This window comes from Sciurus carolinensis, chromosome 12 (genome assembly GCF_902686445.1).
Source record: "Sciurus carolinensis chromosome 12, mSciCar1.2, whole genome shotgun sequence".
NCBI classification, from domain to species: Eukaryota; Metazoa; Chordata; class Mammalia; order Rodentia; family Sciuridae; genus Sciurus; species Sciurus carolinensis.
Window position 1 is genome coordinate 94,798,167 of NC_062224.1, and position 13,911 is coordinate 94,812,077.

A 13,911-nucleotide genomic window follows, 5' to 3' on the forward strand; every position below is an offset into this window, starting at 1 on the left:
TGCGCCTGAGGGTACACACACTCCCACTTTCTCAAACTCCCCTCTGCCCCGCCCCATGCAATACATACAGGGTCTTCTTTCATGGCATTTTTGTACTAGTTTCCCTATAATGTGATCATTGAAAGTTCAATATTATTTAATACATTGAGAGAAGTCCTTGCTTCTTACTCTTCTATCAATCAAAGTTTTTAAGCAACCCATTAATTAGTTATCTCTTGGATTAATTAATCGTCCAGAGGATCACATCAATGGATGGACAAATGGATGGATGGATAGATGGGTGGGTGAATGGATAGATAGACAAATGCATGAGTTAGAGTAATAACTTCCTTTTCCTATTGTCTTGTCATTATTCTTCACTATTGTTCATATAATAAATATAAAGAAATTTTCTGTCTCATGGAGATATTTGTTAGGGTTGGAGTACATATAGCATAAATCTAAAAATAAAAGCAACAAAAAAGCAGAAAAAAGTTCAGTGACCTTTTATGCCTTGTTTGATTATGATATTTCTCAAAACTCCTTGCTACAGTGTGTTTAGTACATATGTAAAGTATATCTATGTATTTACCAATTCATGAGTTGATAAAGCACTGTCCTGTGCCACTTTTAGGGAAAATGTGTTTATTTTCAAACGTTGTGTAATGCCAGAATTTGGTATTACCCCTGAAACACTCCGACTGATTTAAACAGAATTTGGGTGATTATTTTGATGTTCTGCATAGGGCTCTGGAATTTAGCAACACAGTGAACGAAACTGGCTTTCAAGTGGGCAACCTTGCTCAGTTACATAACTACAATATGGAACCACAAGTGGTGAGACACAACTACTATTATATATGGTGAATTTAGGATTTAAAGTGGTGACTTCTCGTAAGAAGACAGTAAACAGTGGATCTGGGAGCGGTGAAGTTTCAGTTGCGTCCTCTCACTTGTAACACATTCTAAATGCAATCTGTTTAATTCAAAGTATTATCATCTTTAGAAACTATATGCCTCTTTTCTAAGGCTTCTCTTATTCACTTGTAGGCAGCTGGTTGATGAGCTTTCAGAAGGAAAATTCCCATTTTTTTTTTGAAAATTCCCATCTTACACAAAATAATAAATTTTGACATATTTTTAGAGATAGTTTCTCCTCTAACAAAGGATGACTTATTTTTTCTCTGTTGATTGTTATGACCTCCTGCTTAGGGAGTGACTTTCTGCAAGGTCAAAAGTAGCTCTACATACACAATCCGCACAGCAAAATGTCTCAGTATCCTTTGCATGTTCCTTGAAACAAGACTAGTTATTTTTTACTTTTGGGTGGTAGGAGACAATTCTCCATGGTCCTAACATTTCTACTTATTAGCAAGTAGAAGCACTGATTGCTTTGGTTGTAGAATAATTTTTTAAGGATGTTGTATAGCAAACAGCCTTGGAAAAAGAGTGTCTTTCTCCACAGCAGAAGACAGACATATCTGCTATCCACTAGAAGAGATTCAGATTCCCTAAGTATGGACTTTCTCTTTTGAAACACAAACATCTGAGCATGTGGGTTATATATCAGGCCCTCTGCCTATTACCTCATCGAAGTTGGGGCTTGAGGATGTTAATGCTCTGACTACTGTTCCTGGTCATGCACATTACTAACAACAACAAATATCACTACCACTATGAGTTATAGCATATTTTGTTTCAGATTTAGGAGGCAGTATTTTCTTCCATATCCATGAGATTATAGTAGGTTAATTTGTTATCTCGAAAATAGTGTACCTCTCTGATCCTTCACAATAAGTGAGAGTCATAAAATAGGATATATTATTTTAAGTACTGTGATGTAGAATTGATTAATTAATACTTTGATTTTGACCTATACTTGCAACATATGTTACAAGCCCCTTCTGATGGTTAAGTTGCTCTATGATGTTTAGAATACTACAAAGAAGTGCTTCATTATAATATGCTATGTGCATTTATTCAGTGTGATAGCAAGGGTAAAATTACATTTGCATAATGCATTACATAGATCTCCAAAGCCAGTACATTGCATTTTTTTTGTCAAGAGTTGCTACTTTTCTAAGCTTTCCATTTTAATCTACAGAAAAGTAATCTTTAAGTTTTGCAATTAAAATTTTTCAGACAGTTTCTGTCATAAATTTCCTCAATTACTTTCTTATATTTCTTGTCCCTAAGAAATTATATTTCTCCCAAGACATGTATCTGAAATACTCATGCTTAATAGAAAATCTGTTTGTTCAATGCACATATGTTTATATATTAAAAATTAGATAATTTGTATGTGGTTTATTTTTATGAAACATTATTAATTTATGTTTATTAACATTTTATGTTTTCAATTTTGGGAATATTCTTAAATCATTAAGAAGTCTTGTTTCAACAGTAATTTAAATAACTCAAATATCATTTCATAATGTATGTATATCAGGGCTGAGGACATAGTTCAGTGGTATAGCACTTGCCTAGCATGCTCAAGGTCCTGGGTTTGATTCTCAGCACTATTTAAGTAAGAAAAGGACAGGCATAATGTATATATTTCATAAAATTAAAATTTTCATTTAGTACTTACATAAGGTTTGAAATCCTTTTATTCATACTGTGAATTAATAAGAGTAATTCAGCATAATACTTTTGTTATTATATTCAGGATTTCAAATTACTTGAAAAATGCAAATGCAGTGTTTTAATAGTGTCCTTCACTGTGAAAATTTAGTAGATTTTAATGTTAATTTATGGTTAATATCTGATAATTATAATGTCCATAGTGAGAAATAGATTTCAATTAATGAATTAAATGTGTTTCATTTCTTCTTCTTTTTTTCTTTATGCCCAAACTTCTATAGATCAACTTGGATGCTGTATCAGGGAATGACAAGATTCACTGTGTGATTCTTAGTTCTTGATTCTTTTCCATTTGTCTTCTGTATAGTATTTACTTTCTTCATTTTCTTTATTCTTCTTTCCAGATTTCTTCTCTTCTTTTCTAGCCTTTTATTCTTTAACCAGCATTGACTTTTAGCAAGTAAGTCCTCTGACTGCAACTGTTCCACATAGCAATAAAAAACAAAAAAAAACAAAAACCAAAAAAAGACCAATATTGATTCCACTCCTTATTAAACATAATGCATAAATAATACAAAAGGAATATATAAGTAAATTCAATTCTTTTTTTTTAAAGCTTATCAAAACTCTGTGTCAGTGGCTTATACCACCCTTCATAATACAGTTCCTGCTTACTTCAATCTCACCTCTCACCTATTCTCCATTCCCAAATCTCAATGCCATCCTACATTCCCCATAATATTAGAATATTACTTATAACTGATGAAAGCATTTTAAGTATCTGTATCTATATCCATTGTTCATTCTGCCTGAACTATCATCATCTTAAACTTCACTTTGTTAATTTTCTCTGGTCCTTCCCAGATACAAAGAATGTCCTCTCTGATGCTGACTTCTAACCTGGATTAAGTCTCACCACATAAACCCATTCACACATTGATTAGGCTATAAATAATGTAGTAAAATTGATATCTATATTCATATTTAAGAATCCATTATTTTGATGGATGAGCCTTTAGCACCTAAAGGGAACTGTGAAGATTTTAGGGTTGCAATCTTTGTGTCTGATAACATATTGATGTATTGTTTCCCCAAGAGTTGATAATGAAAATTTCCTATTAAGACAGAAGTTATGCAATGGTCATGAAAACTGAGATTAAAAATGGATCAATAAAATATCTGTCCTAATACTTCCATGCTTATAAGTATTATTCTCTATATTAGTCTGCAAGTCATCTTTTTCAACATGATCAGGAACAAAGAGGGAATCATGAAAATAAGTAAATATATATATCTTATGAAAATATTTTTTTCTCTAAAGAGTGAAGCCATTTTTTCTGGTTTCAGATTTATCACCTATTTTGTACTTGATACCCTTATAAAAAATGCTTCAATTAACAAGTTCCAGATTATTTAAAGTGAATGGGAACTTAAAGAAATGATCTGAGTGTGGGACTTGTTCCCAGTTTTGTTTTCCAAATGTGGGATTCCATTCTAATTGTGGGGTCAGCATTTAGACTATTTATGATAGTGGCCTGTGTTCTTAACTTGGGTAAAAAGAGCTTAGCTACTAAGAGTGAAAGATGCACCTGCTCCCCTATGCCTTCTGAATGCCTCAAAAGTGCACTCTGGAGCCTTGGACTGATGGGTTATAGAAGAAAAGACTGGTAATGGACTTTTTACCCCCAAATAAATTCAGCCCCAATCCCCCTTTAAAACATAACTACCTTGTTATTACCATATCACACAAAAAGTAATAAGCTTTGTAGCTGTTATCAACCCATAAAGAATAAAGATTTTCAGATTAACAGAGGGAATTTACATAGAGCACAAGTGTTTTCAAAATTAGGTACTTCCAAGCAGGATCCTAGTCACAGCCAAAGACACCAATCTGTTGGGAATGCTTCACCCGCACTTATATGCACAGTAATTATTAAGCAATTCACCGTGGTTGAGTCTTTCCAAAAATTCAATTTGGTCTTCATTAAACTAAATCTCTTCCTGCTCTCATTTTATCTGTTTATACGTTGCTTACTTGAATCATACAAAAACAATAATAATTAAAACAAGGAAAAGAAAAGCACATCTGTCTCTGGAAGAATATACAAGCTTACTGGCATGAACAAATTAGCACTAGCTACCAGGACTCACGATTGCATAGACAACATTATTTTAAAAAATGGAGAACACCAAGAGGACCCCAAATATAAACCTCATACTTTTAGTGATTAAGACTTGTTAATGTAGATTCATCAAATGCAACAAATGTATCATGTTGCTGGGGGATGTCTTCGATGGTGGAGGCCCTGCATGTGTCAGGGCTGGGAGTATATGGGAAAACCCTGTGCTATCTCAATAATTTTTCTAAGAACCTAAAACTGCACAAAATATAAAGTCTTTGAAAAATGGAATGACCCAAAGAGGTCCCTTACTGGAGTTCTGTTAAAGAACCATCTAGACTTTAAGTTAAGCAATACAGGAAAATCCACATTTATTTATTCGAAATGATGTTGTATTAAAACCCTGTAAGAGCTGGTAAATAAATAGAAAAGAAGTGATTCTCCATTTATTGTTAAGGCTTAGATTTTTAAGAGTAAAAATATAATTCAATTGCATACAAAAATAAATGCATGTCAACTATTTTATTCATTAAGGGGGAAAACAGTGAAATAGCAAAGTTAATTAAAAAGAGAATGAGGGTCCTGGGGCTGTAGCTCAGTGGCAGAGCACTTGCCTAGCATGTGTGAGGCACTGGGTTCGATCCTTTGCACCACATAAAAAAATAAATAAATAAACAAGTAAAATAAAGGCATTCTGTTCATCTATAACTACAAAAAAAAAATTTAAAAGAAAATGAGACTGAAATACTTATATCAATCTAAAAGATCCTGAATTATTATTACTAAGTGATAGACAAAACTGATTAATGTCCTGAAGAGTAATACAATAATAATCTTTAGGGTTTTTTTTTTTAACCAGTCAGAAATAAATGACTTCTCCAGAATGTGGGGGAAAAGGTACACTCATACATTGCTGGCGGGGATGCAAATTAGTGCAGCCACTCTGGAAAGCAGTGTGGAGATTCCTTAGAAAACTTGGAATGGACCCACCATTTGACCCAGTTATCCCACTCCTTGGCCTATACCCAAAGGACTTAAAATCAGCATACTACAGAGATACAGCCACAACAATGTTCATAGCTGCTCAATTCACAATAGCTAGACTGTGGAACCAACCTAGATGTCCTTCAATTGATGAATGGATAAAGGAACTGTGGTATATATATACAATGGAATATTACTCAGCCATAAAGAATGATAAAATTATGGCATTTGCAGGCAAATGGATGAAATTGGAGAATATCATGCTAAGTGAGATAAGCCAATCTCAAAAAACCAAAGGACAAATGATCTCGCTGATAAGTGGATGATGACAGGTAATGGGGGGTGGGAGGGGGGCAAGAATGGAGGAAGGAGGGAGTGTATAGAGGGAAAAGAGGGGTGGGAGGGGTGGGGGGGATATAAAAAATAACAGAATGAATCAAACATCCTTACCCTATGTAAATGTATGACTTCGCAAATGATATGTCTTTACTCCATGTACAAACAGAAACAACATGTATCCCATTTGTTTACAATTAAAATAAATTAAAATTTTAAAAAATTACCTCTCCAATGGACAAAAATCACTTATCAATCTACAAGTTATCATTCACCTTCACTGTATCTGAATCCTAGTCAACAGTACACCCTAAGTCAAACAAGGGTCCATTCCCCTAGAGCAGGAGTGGACAAACTTTTCTATAAACAGTCAGATAGTAAATATTTCAGTATTTTTATGCCACATGTAGTCTCTGTCCTATACTAATCTTTTTAGTTTCCACTCCACCCACCTCTTTTACAATTCTTGGTTCAAGAACTAAACAAACTCATGTCTTGGAATTTTGTGTGAGTCATAGTTTGCTAAACCCTGCCCTAGGCAACAAAATAAATCTTTGAATGATCCTGTTGCACCATGCTCTAGTGTGATGATAAAAATCTTACTTCTTCCCTTGTCTTATTTCCAAGTTTGGCTAATTCGTTGCCCATACAAATGAGGAAGCAGAAGAGTTAATTAGTTCCAAGACCTAGAACAAGATACATGGCTAGGAGAGAGTCTGACTTCAAATGCTTTACTTGCTTTCTCATTCCTTTGAGCACTATGACTCATTGGAGAGGGAACCAGTTAGGAAAGACTTTGGAAGGCAGATAAAATGATAAGGCCCTAGATTGTAGTGGTGGCAGTGTTGATGGGAGTATATTGAATAATCACTTGTACCTAATAATTAATTGGATGTAAGGTGGGAAAAGAAATGTTAAAATGACTCCTGATTTTTGACTTAGACATCTGGGTAATAGGTGACTGATACCTGGAGGAATGCTAGAGGGTATGAAAGGCATTATGGCCTGGAATATAAGATGGCCAAATCATTTTTAAGTTTGAAATTTGAGGTGTTCATGTAATAGGCAGGTGATATCCATATTGATTGGGCAAACTTTAGGTCACTTCACTTGAATGTTTCCAGGAGTGTCCCTAACAATGTGATCCTATGTTGACATATTTTTGTAAAATTTTCAGAAGTCATGTATGTTAAACCGTTGCGTAAGACCACTGCCCCTTTTTGCTCTGATTTCCCTCAACCACATTGAACCTTTTAATTTTTTAGAGACTGCATTTTGATTCATTGTACACAAATGGGGTACATCATTTCATTTCTATGGTTGTAAATGATGTGGATTCATACCATTCGTATAATCATATATGTATATAGGGTAATGATGTCTGTCTCATTCTACCATTTTTTATACCCCCTCCCTCTCATTTCCTTCTACATAATCTAAAGTTTCTCCATTCTTCTCTCCCTCCCCACCCCCACCCCCATTATATCATTCTCTATTTATCAGAGAAAACATTCAGCCTTTGGTTTTTTTGGATTGGTTTATTTCACTTAGCATGATATTCTCCAATTCCATCCATTTATTTTTATTTTTTAAAGGTATTTGTAGGAAATAAACTTTACCTTTTATCTAAATTCTTTTTGTAGGAGAAATACCTATAATAGTATCACATATACCAAGTTTATCTGGGTTAAAAAGTCTCATGTTCTTTGCATTTTAAATATCCATACTAAAAATAGTATTTGATCAATCATGTCTAGTATATGACTGATTCATCATTTTAAATTCTTTATAATATTACAAACTAATCAAGGGAAATAAAGTAAATAACGGAGGTATGGCAGATGGTTAATCAGTGAAAATGGTGTGTTACCTTTCAGTTTCTGTGACACTATGGTATTTGTCAGCTTTTTAATATTTGTGATTATTCATCCTCATTGTGTATGAATTAACTTTTTTTCTTCTTTTAATATTTGTGATTGATTATTCATCCTCATTTGATGTATGAATTCATTTTTTTTCTTCTTTTCTAGTACTGAAAAATTGAACCCAGGGCTTCATACGTGCTAGGGAAGCACTCTACCACAGAGCTACACCCCTTCCTAGATGTGTTTTCCTTTTAAAACCCAATTTTATGTTCAGAATTTTATATTAGTTTTTCTTAAAGGACCTGTCATATTGTATAATCTTCAGAACACACAGGACCTAAATCATTCCATGAGAAAAAATACATATATATTGGGAGATTCAGGAGTACAGATGCCTTTAGGAGACTATGGGAAGCCACACTAGGAGAACAGGAATGGAATCCTAAAACTGGGAAACTAAGGAGTAGACAGAGAAAGAAGAGGGAATCCATGAAGCAAATGGAAAGGGAGTATCTGGGAAAGAAAAAGGCACTGGTGGAAAATGACATCACAGGGACCTTGTTATTGAGTTTCTGGAATGAAGTGATTTGTCATGTTAAATGCCCCAGAATGGTCACAATGAGGTGACTAAAAATGGACCACTGAATTTAATCCCCCAAAGCTATTGCAATTTCAGTGAAAAAATGGGCGCCACTGACAAAAGCCCCACTTGTACTAAGTTCATAATGAATTTGAGATGAACAAGGAGATACTGAGCACACACAAAACTTTCCTGATGCTTGGTTATGACAAGTTTAAATTAGGACAGTTATAGTATGAGAGAGAGAGCTTTTCCATTAAAAAGTGGGACATGTAGCATTTTTAACTGCAGATGGAAGCTGAAAGAGAAGAGGTTATGCTCACTTAAGGAGGAACGTGCACTTCTTTTACATCCCTCAAAACCACAGGACATGGGTAGCAGTTACAATTCTACTTGTTAAATGGAATGCCTTTGGTATGACCTTGCTCCCACCATTCTGCCTTTGAACAAGAGATCCCTCTTAGTTTTAGCATTACTCTTCCATTCTTCCAGAGCTGAAATCTTGGAATCAACTTTGTTTCATTTGTCTGGCCAACTATAAGACCATTATTCTTTGCATTGCTTCTTTTCCAGTCCGACCTCTTGAGTGCGCTCTGTGTTGGGTGTTCTGTGCTTTTGGCTGCTTCCTTCACAGCTTCTCCTGTTCTTTTTCTCTGTCACATGACTACTACATTCACCCCCTCCCTTGATTCACACTTTCTTTTTTTCTGTCTCAGCAGATGCTATTTTTAAGTAGTTCATGTTCTACTAGTAACATATTAATATAAAGTGATATGAATATCAATATTCATATGCATGTATATTATCCTTAAATGATCATTTATGCCATAGCTATTTTGTTTACATATGTTATATGAAGATGAAACTACTTTTTATTTGAGAAAATACTTTGAACTATAAGCTACAGTACAAATGGTGCTGTCTTTTCAGTCCATGGTTCACTTAGAGACTTTGCAAGATCTCTTTCTTGTGCTTTCCATATTGCTTACCTCTGAAGTACTAATTTAATGAGAGATTCTTAAAAAGACAGTAGTTATTAAACATTTGTAAATATACAGTCACATCCTTTAACACTGCTTTCATTTTATGTTTTTTTCTAAAGGTTTACTCTTATTTGAAATAGTGCAAAGCACAACTTATAGACACTTAAAAGTAGATAATTGAAATAAGTCATCGATGCTTACAAAACAGCAACTTTTAGTTCCTATAAATAAATATATACATGTGTTCATATATACATGCAACCTTTTTCTCAACAAAGTTCTAAAGGTATTTAAAACTATTATGTAAAGGTATTTATTTTCCACTGGCTTCTACTATGTAGTTTAAAAACTTCCTCTGGGACAAAGGCTTTTCTCTTGCTTAAAATATATTCAAGGTTCAATCTCTAACCTTTAAGTGTTAAGGTCTATTTACTCTTTCTTAAAAGACTACTTCTACCAGGAATAAAAACCTACAAATAAATCTATAGAATCATAGGACACAACACTTTAAAGCACATTCTTAGAAGATTGATCATGAATTCAACCATTTAAATCTCCCGGAATGTGCTCTTGGATTTTAACAATGGATTTAGCATGTTTCCATAAAAGATTCATATTCAAAAATTAAATACTACTTTGAATGATTAATTTTAAAATTATATTTTTTCCTGCCAAATAATAGACATTTTCTGTCTTTTCCATATCAGAAGTAAGAAAAAACAGTCTTATCATTTTGAATTCATGATTATATCTTTGTAGTAAACCTGACATATTTGGAAAATGGGATAAAAACTATAACTCAAAGACATCTTGCACAAAAATATTTACTTTTGAACTATCTAAACTGATACTATAAAAAATTAGATGTGTAATTTGAATTCATAGGAAATCCATGCAGGAATATTCAGTATATCTAAGTAAGTGAAACATTTAACTTCTTTTTATTATCAGTTTTTAAAAACAGCCATTTATTTATTATATTTTATTTCTAAGTCATCATCATCCACAACATTATTGATTCAAATATTACAAACTATTTTCCTAAATGCAAAAATGAAAAAAAAATAAAATAAAAGCACAAGAAGAAAGAACCTACACTATTTGTAAGGAGTTAATTTCTTTAAAATTCTTATTTTTAAAAATAGAAGTGTTGTAGGTAAAACATCTAGGAAGTTAATTAAACAATCACCACCCAAGGGAAAAAAATATGAATTGAACAAGACAATTTTCATTTCTTCGAAATATTCATCACTGACTTTAGATATAACACAAAGCATAAATATTCAATGGCTAAATCATAAACTGATTAAACTTCACTGGGTATTTTGTTTTTCCATTACTGTTGCATCTTAAGCAAACTGAGAAGAAAAATATAATGTTTCTTAAAAATAAGGTCTTTAAAAATGTTATTTCCCTTGTGTATATCATGTTAAGTGAAATAAGCCAATACCAAAAACCCAAAGACCAAATGTTTTCCCTGATAAGAGGATGATGATTATAATGGAGGTTGGGGGGGTGGGGAGTGAGAGAAGAATGGAGGAAATTTATATTATGTAGAGGGAAATGAGAGAGAGGTGGGTGTGAAAAATGGTGGAAGGAGACAGACGTCACTACCCTATGTACATGTATGATTACCTGAATGGTATGATTCTACATTGTGCACAACCATAGAAATGAAAAGATGTACCCCATTTGTGTATAATGAATCAAAATGTAGTCTGAAAAATTAAGCAATAAATAAATAATAAAAAAATTTAAAAAAAGTTATTTCCCACCTTCTATTTTGCTGTGAAGCACACCAGTATTTGTTCATTTATTATTACAACTCATTATACATGTATATTTTAATATACTGTATAAATAATAATTGTATATAAAATACAAAAAAATTTCTGAAATGACATAGTAAAGTTAAATAATATCAATACTTGTTTCTGATGGTTTCCCATTAAAAGGTAGTGGCAAATCTAACAAAAAAATAAGAGGACCATAGTCTATATGAATATTCATATAATAATTGATTATGGCTGTGACAACACCCCACCTTTTTTATGTAGTTGTAAAAGGAGTTCACTTTAAATTAACTGACATCACTGTGAAATAAATTACATAATTATGTGGGTGGGAAGTAAATTAAGCCAATATTAGATGTACTGCAGTGAATATGTTATATAGGGACTGTGCGGGGAAGGGTAGAGATAAACTTTTTTAAAAAAAATAAAGGTGAGAAGATGAGTGATACTGAGACCAAACTATATGTTTTTGCTTTTAAAAGCTATTTATTTTTTCCTTTCCTTTGTTTTTTAAGAATGAATCTCTTTAATTTTCCAATAATGATTCAAAGTGATTGTTTATGTTACCACTATATAATTGGGAATACTGGCTAATCAGCTTTCATATAGACAAAAGGAAGGAAAATTCAATCTGAATTTTAAGTCTTGGGTAATGAACTTAAAATGTTCTTTAAATTCCAGGAAAGAAACCTAGATTATTTCTCAAATTTATGACCCAGAATGTTACTGTACTTAAAAGTCCAAGAAGACACAAGACTTCATTAGAAAGAATGCTAAAAAGGAAACAAACACATTTCTTTTATTCTTGCTTTTATTAAATCAACATGTATTCTCATCAAGAATATCATGAATACATAAATTTGCTATACCATAGAGATTAGGTAATATTATAGAAAAAAGTAACTAAAACGGAAGGTGTGGAATGAACTGTACACATACAATAAAAATAAAAACATGGGCAAGATTGGGAAGATAAAGTAAGTTGGAAACTAGATCACATCTGTAATGCCCTAAAGGTTTTAGATTTTTATAATCAATATTGGGGGGAAAAAAACCCCAAAACTCTTGATTTTTTGTCCTGAGACTAAAATAGATCCTTTTTAGGCAAATATAAAAATCTGTATTTGTATAAACATAAAAATCATTGATGAAATGATTAATATTTGATATACTCATTCAAAAGGATTTTGGAGAAATTTATGGATTGTAGCTCCACATGAATTATTAAAGAAGATAAGATTCTTTTAGAAATATTTCTTCTAATTCCTTTAGATCTGAATTAGTGGTAGGAGAATGTAAGTTGCCTTAAAACATTCTGTGAGAACAGTCAGGAAATAGAAAAAAAAAACTGCTGGGGAAAAAGAGTGATAATTTGAAGGTTATTTCTACTTAAATATATTGCAATTTTATTGATGTTTTACTGCTTAGCTTTTTAATGTAAGTACTTCATTTCTTAAAGTTAATGGAAACGTTTTTTAGAAAATGAGATTACAGAATCACTGAATATTAAAACGCATTTTTAGGAGTGTTAATGTTGTTATTCATCTTTCACAAATTCATCTTTAATGTTAAATTTCATTCATAAAATCACTCATTGATGGAAACTGATAGAATAAAAGTATGTGGAGGGAAAGAGACATGAATAGAATCACATGTGGAAGAGCTACAGCTGATATTTTTCTGAAAATCTTCACTACCAAAAACTGGTAATTGCTTTCTTTTCTAATTGATTAAATTGGGACATCTGGAATCATCACTGAGGATGAGGAGTGAGTGGAGGAGGTAGGAAGAAGGTATTGATATTGAAGGTCTTTGGCTGGATTTCTATTAGAGGTCATTTAACATTCAATTTTCAACAGTTTTGACCCCTGCTCTATTTTTAGGCACTATCAAGCACTTACTGCTTCTAGTGGTGGAGGTGACATTTGTGCTTCCTTAACTCAAGAAAACTTGAGTGTCACTCATTAGCTGTGAAGTCTTACTCTATGATCATAAGAAAGAAGTTACTAGCTATTTACATATAGACATTCCAAACAGTTCCAATAATAAATGAAAGGTTCATGACTGAGTGTTTGTGGATGAGTAGGAAATTAGATTCCAAGATTTCAATGAATTTCTTAATAGGAAAGGGGACTACACAGCTTCTGCATTACAAGGAACCTGAATGGGAAGGTGGAGAAGTGACTGCTTTCCTCAGATATGCCACTGACCATGTGTGATCTGAAGAAATAACTGACCTTTCAGTTTTTATTTTTTTTTCCCTGTCTAAAAGCAGAAATGTGACTTTAATTTCTAGGCTTCCGTCTATCTTCAAAACTCTATTTCATTTTTTTGGAATAATTAAAACTTTCCCATTTTAAACAGAGACTAAATTAAAGTTGGAACCTCCAGAATAAATGCTATGTCGCTATTTTCCACTAAGTGCACAAAAATGCACACTAAATATTTCACAACCAGTTTGCAATATGCCGTACTTTAAAGGACTTGCAAATGTACAGGGAGTATTCCATTTGCATGTGTTTAAATGTTTATTTTCCATGATGAAGGGGAGGTGAAATTTTGTCTATCAAATGAATAGTTTGAAGAAACATGGGATAAGACATGCTATTTTTTCCTCAGCTTTTAAATGTTCAATCTCAAAATAGAAATAGTAATAAAGAAAATAAATCTGTGCAAATAAAATGGAAA